The sequence below is a fragment of the Pogoniulus pusillus genome (assembly GCF_015220805.1).
Source record: "Pogoniulus pusillus isolate bPogPus1 chromosome W unlocalized genomic scaffold, bPogPus1.pri SUPER_W_unloc_2, whole genome shotgun sequence".
Lineage (NCBI taxonomy): Eukaryota > Metazoa > Chordata > Aves > Piciformes > Lybiidae > Pogoniulus > Pogoniulus pusillus.
The window spans coordinates 954,117-971,018 of NW_026974536.1; the positions used below are offsets into that span (position 1 = coordinate 954,117).

The window sequence follows — 16,902 nt, forward strand, 5'->3', positions numbered from 1 at the left end:
ATTCTAACGCTGCCATTATGGGCACATAAATGAAGATTAACCAAAACCACTCCTTAAGGAGTTCTATTGGGTCACTAAGCACAGGTGGAAAAAAGGACAGCGTCTTTTACCAATTCTGTATTTCTCTAATTCAGAATTAATCCAAATTATTCCCCTTATGGGCCACCATTTTCTGTTGATGCTTTATAGAGCAGACAGAAATAATTATTTTACTCTCAAAGGCAGTAAAATAATGCTCTTGCTGAATTGGAGAGGAATACAGAAAAGTGTATTTAAAGATGTACAGGAAAAAATATGGAATACATGAATCCTTAACACCCAATACAGATACAGGGTACATGGGAATTCCCTCAACCCCAACCAAGCTAAACCACAGATACCCCAGCGCTCATTTTCTCCACCCCCCCGCCATTGTCTCCCATTAGGCCCAAGCAGGCCATGACTGTGCAGCAAGAAATTCATTGTGGTCTTGGAGGCCGCATACTCCCCCATTAGTTACCCAGATAAGACTCCCTCCAGAGTGCCAAAGGAAGGGAGAAAAAAGAGACTTTGCTGCCCACTTATAAAGTGATAGCAGGATTATGGGATTCAATAACAAAAATTACGATTTCCAGGGTCCACCTCCTAGACCTTTCTGGTCCTCCTGGAGAACTCTATGGCTTTCTTAAGGGGACCGTGACAGCCCCGATGAGATGCACCCGAGAGTGTTGAGAGAACTGGCTGATGTTGTTGCTCTACCAAACGCCATCATTTTTTCAAAATCATGGCAAATAGGGGAGGTGCCTGAGGACTGGAGGAAAGCTAACATCACTCTAGTTTTCAAAAAGGGGAAGGAAGAGGTTCCAGGAAACTACAGACCAGTCAGCCTCACCTCCATCCCAGAAAAAACAATGGGATGGAGCAGCTTGTTCTGGAGGTCATCTCTAGGCACATGGAAGAAAAGGTGGTTATCAGTAGTCAGCATGGATTTACCAAGAGGTGAATGGAAAGGGCTCCAAACACAATGTCCAAGCCCCAGAGAGCAAAATTAAGTACTGGGAGTCTTGGGGATTAATGTGGCGGAGTCAGGAATTATAAAAATAGAATTATTTTATTTTCCTGAAAACCCTGCCCCCAAACTATATACAGAACTAGTTTTGGTTTATTTTATGGTCAAAAATCAAGAGCTGTGTAAAGGCAGAAGCCATCAACGGGAACTCTCCAAGTGGGCACTGTCACAGCAGGAACTCTGTCAAGGCAGGAATCCTGTCCTGTTGGGAGCTCTGTCAAGGTGGGAACACTGTGCTTTCTCCCTTGCTCTATTTATGCCTTTTTTCTAGATAAAATGTCCACTTGCCATTTATACTGGGCATGAAAACCCAGCCAGCCGCCAGCCTGATTCCCAGCACAGGCTCCCACACGAGTCAGCACATGTGTGGGGAAAGGCACCTTTTGCTGTTCCCCCTTCAAGCCCACAAGGGGGAAGGCAGTTTTTCGCACTGCCTTCTCTTCCCCATTTAAACCCTCGAAGACAGAGGGGGTGGAGAAGGAAGGAATTTAGAGTGCTCTACAATATACCACCCTGGTGGCAATGGACAGATTTGTCTAGAAATTTATAGTGATGGGTAATAACTCCTTGCAGTTCAGTGAGCTGTGTGTACTATATATAGGTTAGCCTTCACATGCAATACCAATATTAACAGTAGCCCAAACAATATTTAACAAAGCTACACAGTTGAGTAATTATTGCTCTGTCCCTGGTAGAGCAATAATAAAGTTCATGGTAGAGCCTTAACTGCTCTGAGTCCATGGCTGGAGGTCATGCTCTCTGGGTCCTGATGCCATCATCCACTGGCCACTCCGGTGATGTGCTTCCATCTCCTGTGCAGCTGTTTCTCCCTTTCTCAGGTGCTGGTGCTGATCAGGAATTGGCCCATGTCCCGGTATCTGGTCCTCGGCCTTGACTCTGTCCTGCAGGGAGACAAAACTTGCCTCAGCATGTAATAGCTGGGCTTAGCAATTAATAGTTTGGGACAATCCACTGTGCATTAATGCAGTGGGTCTTCCCATTGGTATTCGTGCTCCCCAGGCATATAAGCCTCTGGGTTTAGCCAATTATCCTGGGCACAACCCCTATAGAGAGTTGTTTAAACTAGCACAGGTTGGCCCACTTGCATTGGGGACAAGGAATTTCCTTTGTCCCTCCTGGCATGTGGTCAGTGACCACAGTTGGCTCAACTAGGCAACAGGTCTTAATTTTGAGGATTCTGTAGCTCTCCCAATGATTGCTGACCGTTAAAAGCTGCTTGAGCCACTGCTGCCACATTCAGTGTCTTGCCTCCTTTCTGTGAGGCGAGAAAGAGTTAATCGAGAAAGAGTTAATTCTCCTTCCTGCAGAAGCGGCAGGATCCACCGTGGGGGGGGGGTGGGGGGTGGGGTGTGGGGGTGTGGTTGCCGCTTCTGGGCGTGCCGAGATCGCTGGGCGAATCGCGGTTCCGGGGCTTATTGTGGCCACGGCCGCCTCGCTGCTTATGCCAACCTCGTAATGAAATTACACGTTTGTTTTGTCCCCCAGCGCGGTCGCGTCTTTACGGCTTTTCTGGTCAGAGCCTTTGCCTGCATGGCTGAATTGAAACCCTTGTTGCGCGTCTGGATAGCGCCTGGTAATCGGGGAGATCGCGGCGCCGCGCCCACCGCCTCCACAATTCAAAACTTTGGTTGCGGTCACCGCACGCACGCATTTCTGTCTAATACTCTCCCTTTAACCTGGACTCTCTCCTCCACTCACTACGGGAGAGACTCTCTCTGGGCTGGACCTGGACCCTCTAAGCGGCTTAGTATTGGCTTTCTGCTGCGCGGGGGTGGACACAACAGGGTCCTCTGTTACAGTAGCATCAGTGTTTCCTCCACCCAGTTTGGCGGGGTTCCCTTCCCCCGAATTGTCCATCGGGACATTCTCTGCCTCTTTCCCTGGTTCCCATAATTCCACACCGCTTAGTTCATATGCAGAGAGGGGGGTCACTGAACTGGCATCTGAGGAAATTAGTCCAGTGGTTTTTGCTGCCTAGGCTCTCAAGGCATTTGTGAAGCTTCTAGACTGTTCCCAAAAATTCTGGATTTGTGCCTTTTCCTATAACAAACTCTTTTCCAAGGTCTGAATTCTTTCCTCTAGCAACCAAATTTTTTCTTCATTAATTTCAAATTCAACCTGTGCCTGGGTGTGCTAGTTTGAAGCAGGGTAGAATGTTTTGGTGAGAAGAACCAGATTACAGGCTGTGAAAGGAAAACAATGGTGATGTCTACTTCCCTCAGAGTCTTGCTGAACAAGAAACAAAAAAAAAAAAACCATTAGATAACGCTCTCACCATTTTTTCACTCACTCTCGCTTGGGCTGCTGGCTGAGCAACATCTTACTCCCTAACCTCACCTTCCATTTGGCCTAACCCACTTTGCTTCTTAACCTCTTGGCTGAACCTCTATTCTTCCTTAGGACTGGGGTAAGGGTGAGAGGAGCAGGGGGAAGGTGAGGGGTGGTTGAGAGCCCCTCCTGGGGACTCAGGTTTCTGGGAGGGGAGTTGTGTTTCTGTATTACCTTTTACCTTGTATATTTCTGTCTATAACTGTATATACTGTAAATAGCTGCTTGTATATTGTGCCAGCTGTATATAAATAGCTTCATTCATATTTCCAGAGCTGGCTGAGTCTAGTCTGGGTGATTTCTAAAGTGTGGGGGGGCAGGGAACACCCAAACCGTCACAGATGGGTGGACCACTTGCTGGATAAGGAATTGGCTGGCTGGTCGCACACAGAGAGTTGTAATCAATGGCACAATGTCCACCTGGAGACCAGTGACAAGTGGTGTCCCTCAGGGGTCAGTGCTGGGACCAGTGCTGTTTACCATCTGTGTCAGTGATATGGACAGAGGAATCGAGTGCACCCTCAGCAGGTTTGCAGATGACACCAAGCTGTGTGGCACAGTTGACTTGCTAGAGGGCAGGGATGCTATTCAGAGGGACCTGGACAGACTGGAGAGCTGGGCCCAGGACAACCTCATGAAATTCAACAAGGCCAAGTGTAAGGTCCTGCACCTGAGATGGCACAATCCCAAGCACAGATACAGGCTGGGTGGCAAATGGCTGGAGAGCATAGAATCATAGAATCAGTTAGGGTTGGAAGGGACCACAAGGATCATCTAGTTCCAACCCCCCTGCCATGGCCAGGGACACTGTTGTGGAGGCAGGAAATTAATGTGGCCAAGTCACATGGTTTGGGGGTTACCCCGCCCCTCCCACATTTTGTATTTGCCCCAGCTAACTCAGACGGCCTCTGGGAATATAGATGAAGCAATTTATTTACAGCTAGCAGAATTTACAAGCAGCTATTTACAATATATACAGTTATATACAATTATATACAGAAATATACAAAGGATAAACGATATGAAAGCACAACTCCCCTCCCAGAAACCTGAGTCCCCAGGAGGGGCTCTCAAAACCACCCCAACACCTCCCCCCGGCCCTCTCAACCTTACCCCAGTTCTCAGGAAGAAAAGAGGTGCAGCCAAGAGGTTAGGGAGCAGGGTTAATGAGATGTGACCAGGTCTAAGGCCAAAGCAAGAGTGAGAAACAAAATGGAGAAAAAAGTCTTTCTTCTTCCCAGAGTTCTCAGCGTGACTGTGAGAGAAGTAGACACAATTGTTTTTCATTTCACTGCCTGTTATCTAGTTCTTTTACCAAAACATCCCAGCTTGCTTCAAACTAGCACAATCCACCCCTTGTCTACTTCGCTCAGAGTATCGCTGAGAATTATCCAATCTAATCTAAACCAATATTTTCACTAAAACAATATATACAAGTTCAGTTCACACTTCAATCAGATGTAGGTGATTCAAAAGCTCAGAACAGGGACTCCCAGGTGATGTTGGGTTCGTGCTCACGTACTGTAGATTCTATCGTAGATTCTCTCAGTGTTGGGCGCCGATGTTACCTAGAACAGAAAAACTCCTAACAGCTTGAATTTAAACTCTCTCAGCTAAGGTTAAATTTCTCTGTGGAATACACTGGATTTCACCATTCTCCTGCATTACCCAGTATGTATGACCAGGACCCTCAGCAGAAACCACCCCTCGGACAGGTTTCCCTTCGCCCGAAGGAGAAAATACCCAAACAGTTTTCCCTAACAGATTTTTCTCATGTACAACAGGAACTTTATCACCGTCTACTGTTTGGACCAAATCTGATTGTGCAGGTCCTGCTCTGTTTACTGAACCTCTACTATTTACCAACCAAGTAGCTTGTGCTAAATGTTTGTCCCAGTTTTTCAGAGTTCCACCCCCCATGGCTTTTAGGGTGGTTTTCAGCAAACCGTTGTAGCGTTCAATCTTCCCTGAAGCTGGTGCATAGTAGGGTATGTGATAGATCCATTCAATACCATGCTCTTTGGCCCAGTTTTTCACAAGATTGTTCTTGAAATGAGTACCATTGTCTGACTCAATTCTCTCTGGAGTTCCATGTCTCCACAAGATCTGTCTCTCCAAACCAACAATGGTGTTACGTGCAGTAGCCTGTGGAACTGGATAGGTTTCCAACCATCCAGTGCTGGCTTCTACCATCGTTAGCACATACTGCTTACCAGAACGAGATCGAGGTAAAGTGATGTAGTCAATCTGCCAGGCTTCTCCATACTTGTACTTTGACCATCTCTCACCATACCATAAGGGCTTGATTCGCTTAGCCTGCTTAATAGCAGCACAAATGTCACAGTCATAGATGACTTGGGTGATAGCGTCCATGGACAAGTCAATTGACCTATCACGAGCCCATCGGTATGTTCCATCTCTGCCTTGATGTCCAGATGAGTCATGGGCCCACCGAGCTAAGAACAGCTCACCTCGGTGTTTCCAATCAAGGTCAATGTCAAGATCAGAGTTGGTATCAACTTGAGCAATCTTAGCAGCTTGGTCTGCCTGCTGGTTGTGGTGATGTTCCTCATTGGCTCTGCTCTTAGGCATGTGTGCATCTACGTGCCGCACCTTCACTGGAGTTCTCTCCAGCCGTGCATCAATGTCCTGCCATAGATCAGCACACCAAATAGGCTTTCCTTTCCTCTGCCAACCATTCTTCTTCCAGTCCTTCAGCCAACCCCATAGAGCATTGGCTACCATCCACGAGTCGGTGTAGAGGTAAAGGATAGGCCAATTCTCACGTTCAGCCACATCAAGAGCAAGTTGAACAGCTTTTACCTCAGCGAACTGACTGGATTCTCCTTCTCCATCTTTCGTTTCGGTAACTCTCCTGGTTGGACTCCAAACCGCTGACTTCCATATTCGCTTGTTCCCAACAAGACGACAGGAACCATCTGTGAACAAAGCATAGTTCTTTTCCTGATCAGAGAGATCACCATAGGGAGGAGCTTCCTCAGCACGAGTTATTTTCTCCTCCGGAGGTTTGGAACAGTCTGTGCCTTCCGGCCAGTTGGTGATCACCTCCACCAGACCAGGTCGATCAAGATTACCCATTCGTGCTCGTTGGGTTATCAAAGCCATCCATTTAGACCAGGTTGCATCTGTGGCATGATGCGGTGATGAACCTTTGCCCTTGAACATCCAGTTAAGAACTGGCAGTCTAGGAGCTAAAAGCAATTGTGACTCAGTTCCAATCACTTCAGAAGCTGCTTTCACTCCCTCATAGGCTGCTAGAATCTCTTTCTCAGTTGCAGTATAATTTGTCTCTGAACCTCTGTAACAACGTCCCCAGAAACCAAGTGGACGACCACGTGTCTCATTTGGAGCTCTCTGCCAAAGACTCCAAGTTGGACCATTATCACTGGCAGCCGTGTACAGAATGTTTTTAATGTCTGGACCAGATCTCACAGGACCCAAGCCCACTGCATGGACTACTTCTCGTTTGATCTGATCAAAGGCTGCTTGTTGTTCAGGTCCCCACTCGAAATTGTTTCTCTTTCGAGTCACATCATGCAGAGGTTTGACAATCTGACTGAAACCAGGAATGTGTAGTCTCCAAAATCCCACCACACCAAGAAAAGAAAGTGTGTCCTTCTTACTGGTGGGAACTGCCATAGTAGAGACTTTGTCAATCACATCCTGAGGAATGTAACGGCGACCATCCTGCCACCGCACTCCCAGAAACTGAATTTCTCTGGCAGGTCCTTTGACCTTGTCTCTCTTAATGGCAAAACCTGCTTGCAACAGAATGTCAATGATTTTGTTACCTTTCTCGAAGACTTCCTCAGCAGTTTGGCCCCACACAATGATGTCGTCGATGTACTGGATGTGCTCTGGAGCTTTACCTTTCTCCAGTGCATTGTGGATGACTGAGTGACAGATGGTTGAGCTGTGTTTCCACCCCTGAGGCAAACGATTGAACTGATACTGGATTCCTCTCCAGGTGAATGCAAACTGAGGCCTGCACTCCTTTGCTATGGGAATAGAGAAGAAAGCATTAGCAATGTCTATGGTTGCATACCATTTAGCCTCCTTCGATTCCAGCTCGTACTGGAGTTCCAGCATGTCCGGCACAGCTGCACTCATGGGTGGCATCACCTCGTTGAGGGCACGAAAGTCAACTGTCAGTCTCCAGTCGCCCGTAGGTTTACGCACAGGCCAGATGGGACTGTTGAAAGGTGAATGAGCTTTCTCGATGACAGCCTGACTCTCCAGTTGACGAATCAGCTGATGAATGGGCAACAAAGAGTCACGGTTAGTTCTGTACTGCCTATGATGAACAGTTTGAGTTGCAATTGGCACTTCCAGGTCCTCTATGTCATGATGTCCCACAACTGCAGATTCATCAGAAAGTTCAGGTCTAACAGACAATTTCAATTTATCATCCTCAATCTCTACAGATGCTATTCCAAAAGCCCATTTATGACCCTTAGGATCTTTGAAACAACCTTGTCTCAAAAAGTCAATTCCCAGAATGCAAGGCGCATCAGGACCAGTTACAATAGTATGTGTCTTCCACTCTTTACCAGTTAAACTGATCTCAGCCTGTACCTTAGTTAACTCTTGAGATCCACCAGTGATTCCAAAGATAGAAATGGACTCTGTCCCTTTGCAATTTGATGGCAATAAAGTACACTGAGCACCTGTGTCAACTAAAGCCCTGTATTTCCGAACTCTTGAACTGCCAGGCCACCTAATGAATACATTCCAATAGATTCGGTTCTCTCCACTATCCCTTTCCTCCTCCTGGCTGGAGGCAGGGCACCCCTAATGCTGAACATGGCATGTAGGGTGTACACAATGATTGGTGTTGTTGTGAGAGAAATTGCAACTGTTGGAACAATTGCAGTTGCTCTCAGGAGCTGAAGAAGTGACAGCTACTTTTCTGGCATTGCTGCCTCTGTTTCTGCCACTCTGCAGATCCCTGACCCTCTTTGAAAGAGCTGAAGTAGGTTTACCATCCCATTTGTTCATGTTCTCCCCGTATGTGTCACGCAGAAGTATCCACAGTGACGCACGTGATTGCTGCTGTCTAGGTGGAATTTGTCTCCTCCTAGGCTGGAATTGCCTTGCAGGAGGTGGGCGTCTGTTCCTGATGGCAGAAACATTCACCCATTCAGATGATGCAGGAACGGTATCCTTTACCAGATTAGTAATGTTTTTGAGATCCTCCTTCAGTTCTTTCATGGTATCTTTAAACTCTGTAGTCATAGTCTTTATGGCACAGATTATACCAGAATGGGACAAGCTGTCCTCAATCTGCCTGAGCTGGTCAGTGAATTCACCAACAGTGAAAGACCTTCCATTATCACTCCTTGCTAGGAATTTGCTGGCCAAGATGTTAGCATAGGATGAAGGAGCAAGCTTAATCAGCTTCTTCATGAGACCTGTTCCCAAAGGAATATCGTCAGGCTCATGAGTGCCATGATCTCCATAAAGCACTTCCTTCACAGCAAACTCCTTCAGAAGCTTAATTCCCTGCTCAACGGTGTTCCACTTCTTGGCTGCCCATGGCAAATCATCTCGGGAAGGATATCTCATAGCCACAGCCAACAGAAGGCGTGTCCACAAGCTAACCCTACCAAGAGGACTTGCCAGGTGTTTGTCCACTCCACTCTCCTTAGTGAGTGGTCCCAGCTGCTTGGCAGACTTGTCTCCTACCTGCAGAGCATTAGCACCAATGCCACGGCATCTCACTAGCCAGCTTAAGATTGGCTCACCTGATTCCCTTGTGTATTCCTTCCTAACTTCCCTGACCTCTCTGAGTGGATCCTTGGAACCCTGGATGTCATCTTCCTCCTCTTCCTCCTGTTGTTCTGGTGGTGCCTGGCCTAACACAATTTTCCTCATAGCATTCCTAAACTCATTGGAACCATCCTCTCTCTTGGCAGCTAACCTCACAGCACTCCTCTCACTTGAGTATTGTTGTCTCAGCACATCTACAAGGTCTCGTAGACTAACTGCCTCCTCATCCTCCTCTTGCTGCTGATCACCAGAGGTCCCATCTCTTACATCCTCCTGCGAACCACTCTTTGTCTTAGCTTTTGCCTTAGCAGGTGCCAGAAGGGCCTGAGCAGCAACAGACTTGGATGTGTCTGCTGGAGGATTTGAATCTTTAGGAGTCTGACCTGAAGGGTTTGAATCCTTAGGGGTCTGACCTGGAGCATTTGAATTATTGGAGGTCTGACTTGGAGCATTTGTATCCTTAGGGGTCTGACCTGGAGCTTGTGAGTTCAAATCTGCCTTGCTTTTAACAGGAGGATTTTGGTTCTGGTCTGCTGGCTGGGGGTTTGAATTGGCTGAGCTGGTGTCATTAGGATTTGGACTGACTGGGCTAGTGTTACCAGCACTAGTAGTAGTATTAGCATTAGTGGGATTGTTCGCCTGTCCTCCTGGGATGCCTGCCAACCCTGACTTGTTTTCATTTTTGCTAAGGACATTCTGATTTTGGGTATTTGCCTGTCCTCCTGAGGCTCCTGCTGAACTCTGTGGCTTGTTTTGGTTATCCTTATCATTGTTTACGTTAGTGGCGGGAACACTGGCTGTGTTCCCAGCACTTGGAGAAGGAGGGGCAGAGGCTGGCAAGGGGGAAGCCGATGACTGTGTTCCCTTGTTTTGCTGTGAAAGAGACTGCTTCTGAGACACAGAATTTTTCCTAGCTCTTACAGAACCTGGTTTTGAATTTTTCACCAATAATGCCAAAATTAATATGAATATTAAAATCATGAGGCAAATATTAAAAATTGTGAGAAGAAAAACAGTTTTACACGAGCATGTGCCTAGGCAAACAGTTGGAATTCCTGTCTTAGGCTGAATAACTCTCATTAGAGCCATATTTAAAGCAGAATTTCCATTGATTGTCACATTATTGACCAGAGCTCCTGTAATGTCCTTGGTAATATTTTCAGAGATATTAAAACCAGCATAACCAAGAATAAAATCACCCCAGCTCCAGAACATATCTGAAACCTTAGCTTTAGCCTTATTATAAGCCAGATCAATGAAATAAGCAACAATTTGACCTTTTAACCAACTAAATGCCAAGAAAACAAAACCAGACCAGAGCAATGCACCAACCAAATACAATAGCTGCTTGATTAGCTTCATCTTAATTCCCAGAGCTAATTTCCACTCACTGAAAAATCTAGCCCCACGTTGGGAAAGCCAATTAAAAATGTGATGGTTTGGGGGTTACCCCGCCCCTCCCACACTTTGTATTTGCCCCAGCTAACTCAGACGGCCTCTGGGAATATAGATGAAGCAATTTATTTACAGCTAGCAGAATTTACAAGCAGCTATTTACAATATATACAGTTATATACAATTATATACAGAAATATACAAAGGATAAACGATATGAAAGCACAACTCCCCTCCCAGAAACCTGAGTCCCCAGGAGGGGCTCTCAAAACCACCCCAACACCTCCCCCCGGCCCTCTCAACCTTACCCCAGTTCTCAGGAAGAAAAGAGGTGCAGCCAAGAGGTTAGGGAGCAGGGTTAGTAGGAGCAGGGTTAATGAGATGTGACCAGGTCTAAGGCCAAAGCAAGAGTGAGAAACAAAATGGAGAAAAAAGTCTTTCTTCTTCCCAGAGTTCTCAGCGTGACTGTGAGAGAAGTAGACACAATTGTTTTTCATTTCACTGCCTGTTATCTAGTTCTTTTACCAAAACATCCCAGCTTGCTTCAAACTAGCACAGGAATATATATAAAAATAGAATTATTTTATTTTCCTGAAACCCACCCCCAAAACTATATACAGAAATTAATTTAGTTTTAATTAGCAGATTCAGTTTGATTGAGAAGATCTTACAAGGATACCATAGATTAATTTGACTATTTCAGAAGTCAAGAGATGGAAAAGGCTAAGCTACTAAACATGGCATTCCCCACTATTAATCAGGCTAAGCCAAAAGTTTACTCACAGGTGAGTCAGGCTGTCTGAGAGAAAGGGCGCTCCAGATGCTTGTCATCTCTCTCTCTTTCAAAAGACATCTGAGGCTCGTTAGGCATATCAAGCTTGCATAAAGGGGGTGCTTATGATGGGAAGCCATCCAAAGCAGGGATGGTCTTGTCCCTCAGGAGCTTGTCCTTGGGAGTGCCAGGGGACTCTTTCTGCAGGAACTATTCAGGTGGGCGAGAACTCTAAGGCAGGAACCCCAAGGTGGGAAGTACCCCAATATTTATACCTTTCCTAGACAAAGAGTTGAGTTACCACTTCCTAGGCGTGAAGACCACAACCAATCACCAGCTTGACTCCAGCACGGGCATCTGCACAGGTCACTCCTCATGCTGGAAGGACCCCCTGCTCGGGGGGGAGCACACCCGCACACCGGCAGGGGAGGGGGGAACAGGCTTTTTGCACCTTTCCTCTTCCATTCAAACTACAGAGGGAGAGGAATTTTGGGATATACAGGACTCCAGGACAGACACCCTACCCTAGATCAGGCTGGCCAGAGCCCCATCCAGCCTGGCCTTAAACACCTCCAGGGACAGGGCCTCAACCACCTCCCTGGGCAACACATTCCAGGCTCTCATCACTCTCATGGTGAAGAACTTCCTCCTCATGTCCAGCCTGAACCTACCCATCTCCAGCTTCACTCCATTTCCCCCCAGTCCTGTCACTCCCTGATATCCTGAAAAGTCCTTCCCCAGGCCCCCTTCAGATACTGAAAGGCCACAATAAGGTCACCTCAGAGCCTCCTCTTCTCCAGACTGAACAGCCCCAACTCTTTCAGTCTGTCCTCATAGGAGAGCTGCTCCAGCCCTCTGATCACCCCAGTGGCCCTGGGGTGATCCTGCACACCCCTACTATGTTTGCAGCGACAGCTTTGGTCTTAAGCATAAGCGACAATACGAGTACTTTTCACTGTACCGGACTCCCTTCTGGTCAATATAACAGCGATATTCATGCACGGTCCTAACCTGGTAATGCCTGCCAGTGGCACTGACCCCGTAGTGGGTCCTTTTCCCTTTTAACCACCTGTTTCTTGTCCTCCACCAGAACCTCCTCCTTTTCACCTGAAGCCTAATGAGGGTGTGGAGAAGGATAACTAAGCTTAAGAAGCAGGATGGAAGAATTGATAAGCTTAAGATGTTTGTGTCTACATTGGGGAAGCAGAATTATGCTTTTCCTTTTCCTTCTGAATGGCTTTGTATCTCTGCTGTCAGAGATACACTGACTGCATGAACGGGCCCAAAGAGTGGTAGTCAATGGAGTTAAATCCAGCTGGCAGCCAGTCACAAGTGGTGTCCCTCAGGGCTCAGTGTTGGGACCATTTCTGATTAACATCTTTATTGATGATCTTGATGAAGACAGAGTGTATGATCAATAAATTTGCAGATGACAGCAAGTTAAGTGGCAGTGTTGATCAACATGAGGGTAGGAAGATTCTACAGTGAGACATGGATTGATGGGCCACTGTTAATGGGATGAGCCTCAAACAAGGCTAAATGCCAGGTCCTGTACTTGGGTCACAACAACCCCAAGCAACACTACAGGCTTGAGAAAGTGTGACTGGAAAGCTGTCTAGCTGAAAGGGACCTGAGGGGTTTAATTGACAAGTGGCTGAATATAAGCAAGCAGTGTGCCCTGGTGGACAAGAAAACAAATGGCATCCTGGCTTGTATTAGAAATGCTGTGTCCAGCAGGACTAGGGTGGTGATTGTCCCCTTGTACTCAGCTCTGGTGAGGCCACACCTTGAGTATTGTGTTCAGTTTTGGACACCTCAATACAAGAGAGATATTGAGGTGTTGGAGTGAGTGTAGAGGAGGGCAACAAAGCTAGTTAAGGATCTAGAGAATAAATCTTGTGAAGAGCAACTGAGGGAGCTAGGGCTGTTTAGTTTGAAGAAGAGAAGGCTGAGGGGACATCTCATCACTCTCTATGACTATCCGAAAGGATGTTGTGGAAAGGTTGGTGCTGGTCTCTTCTTACAGGTAATTAGTGATAGAACAAGAGGGAATGGCCTCAAACTGCAACAGGGTAGGTTTAAACTGGACATTAGGAATTTTTTTTCACAGAAAGAGTGATCAGACATTGGAACAAGCTGTCCAGGGAGGCAGTTGAGTCACCAACCCTAGATGTGTTTAGAGGTCATTTAGATGTCGTGCTTGGGAATATGGTTTAGGGGTGAACTTAGAATCATAGAATCAACCAGGTTGGAAGAGACCTCCAAGATCATCGAGTCCAACCTATCACCCAGCCCTAGCCAGTCAACTAGACCATGTCACTGAGTGCCTCATCCAGTCTTTTCTTGAAGACCCCCAGGGACGGTGCCTCCACCACCTCCCTGGGCAGCCCATTCCAATGGGAAATCACTCTGTGAAAAACTTCTTCCTAACATCCAGCCTATACCTACCCTGGCACAACTTGAGACTGTGTCCCCTTGTTCTATTCTAACTTTGAGGAGTAGGGTTATTGGTTGGACTTGATGATCCCAAGGGTCTTTTCCAACATGAATATTTCTGTGATTTTGGGCTCCCCACTACAAGAAAACCACTAACATAGTGAAGCAGGTCCAGTAGATGGATGCTAAAATGGTCATGGGACTGGAGCATATGTCATTCCATGGAGAGGAAGAAAGAACTGGGTTTGTTCAGCCATAAGAGAAGTCTAAGAATCTGAACCAGGTCAAATTCTGACAGGAACACATTGCAGTTTACCCTGTTAGAAAACACTATATGAACAGGGAAAAAATCCTGAAGGATAAAATATTTTTAAAAGTGACACACTGGTACAAATGTCAGGTATGCATACATTTATATGCAAAAGAGTTGTAGGAAACTTCCATCTCTTGTGTTGGTGTGCTAGTTTGAAGCAAGCTGGAATGTTTTGGTAACAGAACTAGATAATGGGCAGTGAAATGAAAACAATTGATGTCAACTTCTCTCACAGTCTCGCTGAGAACTCTGGGAAGAAGAAGTAAACATTCTCCATTTTGTCTTCACTCTTGCTTTTGCCTTAGACCTGGTCACATCTCATTAACCCTGCTCCTACTAACCTTGCTCCCTAACCTCTTGGCTGCACCTCTCTTCTTCCTGAGAACTGGGGTAAGGTTGAGAGGGGCCGGGGGGAGGTGTTGGGGTGGTTTGAGAGCCCCTCCTGGGGACTCAGGTTTCTGGGAGGGGAGTTGTGCTTTTGTATTGTTTATCCTTTGTATATTTCTGTATATAATTGTATATAACTGTATACATTGTAAATAGCTGCTTGTAAATTCTGCTAGCTGTAAATAAATTGCTTCATCTATATTCCCAGGGTCCGTCTGAGTTAGCTGGGGCAAATTCAAAAGTGGGGGGGGGCGGGGTAACCCCCAAACCATCACAGTTGGATTAAAAGATTTGCAATGTCAGGCTACCCTTAATATTCAGTTTGCTGTCATTCTAGCACTCTGTTCCTTTCAGGACAATAATGAATATAATTGGATTATAAATGAGAAATAGTATTTACTTTAAGTCTTTTTGCCCTTTCCTCCCTCTTCATTTTGCTGTGTATGGAAAGAGAACATATAATAACTAGAAGAAAGGTTCTCCTCCAACCATTGCTTGTTTTATTACTATCACAGTATCATCAGGGTTGGAAGAGACCTCACAGATCATCAAGTCCAACCCTTTACCACAGAGCTCAAGGCAAGACCATGGCACCAAGTGCCATGTCCAATCTTGCCTTGAACAGCTCCAGGGACGGTGACTCCACCACCTCCCCAGGCAGCCCATTCCAGTAGCCAACGACTCTCTCAGTGAAGAACTTTCTCCTCATCTCGAGCCTAAATTTCCCCTGGCGCAGCCTGAGGCTGTGTCCTCTTGTTCTGGCGCTGGCCACCTAAGAGAGCAACCTCCTCCTGGCCACAACCACCGTTCAGGTAGTTGTAGACAGCAATAAGGTCACCCCTGAGCCTCCTCTTCTCCAGGCTAAACAATCCCAGCTCCCTCAGCCTCTCCTCATAGGTCTTGTGCTGCTGCTGTTCGTACCCAGTCTACCTTAAATATTGACTCAAATTATTCTCCCATTGTTGGGAAACACGTTCGGTGGAGCGCTATGGGAAGATGACTCTTTGTTCACCAATATGGTTAGATGGTCAAATCCACTTTATTTCCGTGATGCAGTGACTTATATACACTTCTAGCAATAGGCATGCTCCACCAAGATTGGTTACAGTCAGAGGGTCCAGAGTTACATGTAAAGTGTGCATAGGTTAACTTATCACAACATTCTAAGGGTCAGCCTCCATCACCACCCACTCCAGCCCCTTTGGTTATCTAGTCTCTGCCCACTGCAGCTGTGTGTGGGGTGCTTAGTTGTTTACAACTCGATTTCCTGAACTATCTGAGAACCAAAGACATTCCCAGCACGGGTTGCTCATGTTTATAATTCTTGTGTGCTGTGGTAACAAGAATTCCTCCAACAATTCCCTCTTTTTCTTTTGAGCAACCTGGGCTGGTCTTCCAACTTACATAGGCTGTTTAACACAGGGGTGAATGGTGCAGCTACAAATCAACAGTGCTAAAATCAAAAAGGAATAAACCTGTTAGAGCTTTCATCAGTAGCATTAGTCTGGCAAGCTAACAACTCAAGTTTAGCTAACAATCCCAAAAGCTATTTCTGCAAGCGACAGTAAGTCGTTTGTTCAAAAGACCCAAAAGTCCAGACGAACATCACAGTCACAGGAGAGTGCAGGTGTGCCACGTCTTCACTGGCTCTGTGTGGCAGTCGACGTTGCAGATTCGCAGATCATTCAGCTGTCAAGTATTTCTCCTCAGACTCCCATAGTTCTGGATTCACTCGATGTTCTCATTACACTTCTTAGCTATGAGCTGTGTCTGACTATTGTGCTTAAGAACTACTAACCTCTAAATACAATACAAAGATATGCCCTAGATGTTGCTTTCAGGCTATCCTATTAGGCCTTTTCCCACAGTTCTTCATCTGCTTTTAGAATTCAGGGCAGTGTTTTTTATCTCTTGCAGGGCCCTTGCAAGAGACAAAGTCACATTGCCATCTTATGCCAATTTGAGTGGGCCTTGGCCTCTACAAAGCTGTTAAACTGAACCTATGCCGTTAAACCACAATCACTGAAAACTCATGAGAATACCCAAATTCGTTAGCCGTGGTCCAAACCTTTAAGATCCATACAAATACAATCATCATGTCAGTGCTCCTGTCAAGTCCTTTCACGGTTCTGCCATCTGAGCAAGACTTCTGCTCACTTTAGGAAAAAACAGGTTGGTCATAATCAGGTTGGTCTTCATCAAGGCCTGTGAAGATAAATGGTCAAACACAAGCAGATACAAGGACAAGTGCAGACATATCCATTGCCTAGGCTAGCAGATCCACTGGCCTAGTCTGTATGCTGTGATTAGAAAAATCTCGAAAAAGGAAAAGATTTCTTCTGCTATCCTACTGTCCTCTTCCCAAAACTACAAACCCTTAGTCTTAACCTATCTTACTCTAAGAATCTATCA

The 16,902-nt window shown here is 46.2% G+C and overlaps 1 long non-coding RNA gene across 1 annotated transcript; it reads right to left on the reverse strand.

Annotated features, from left to right (window-relative positions):
- Positions 1-1,071: 1,071 nt before the first annotated feature.
- LOC135173803 (uncharacterized) lies at positions 1,072-2,329 on the reverse strand. Its single transcript, XR_010301439.1, has 2 exons — positions 2,273-2,329; positions 1,072-1,950 (listed from the first exon to the last, which is right to left on the reverse strand). It is a non-coding gene; the product is annotated as an uncharacterized LOC135173803 (long non-coding RNA).
- Between the last annotated feature and the right edge of the window lie 14,573 nt (positions 2,330-16,902).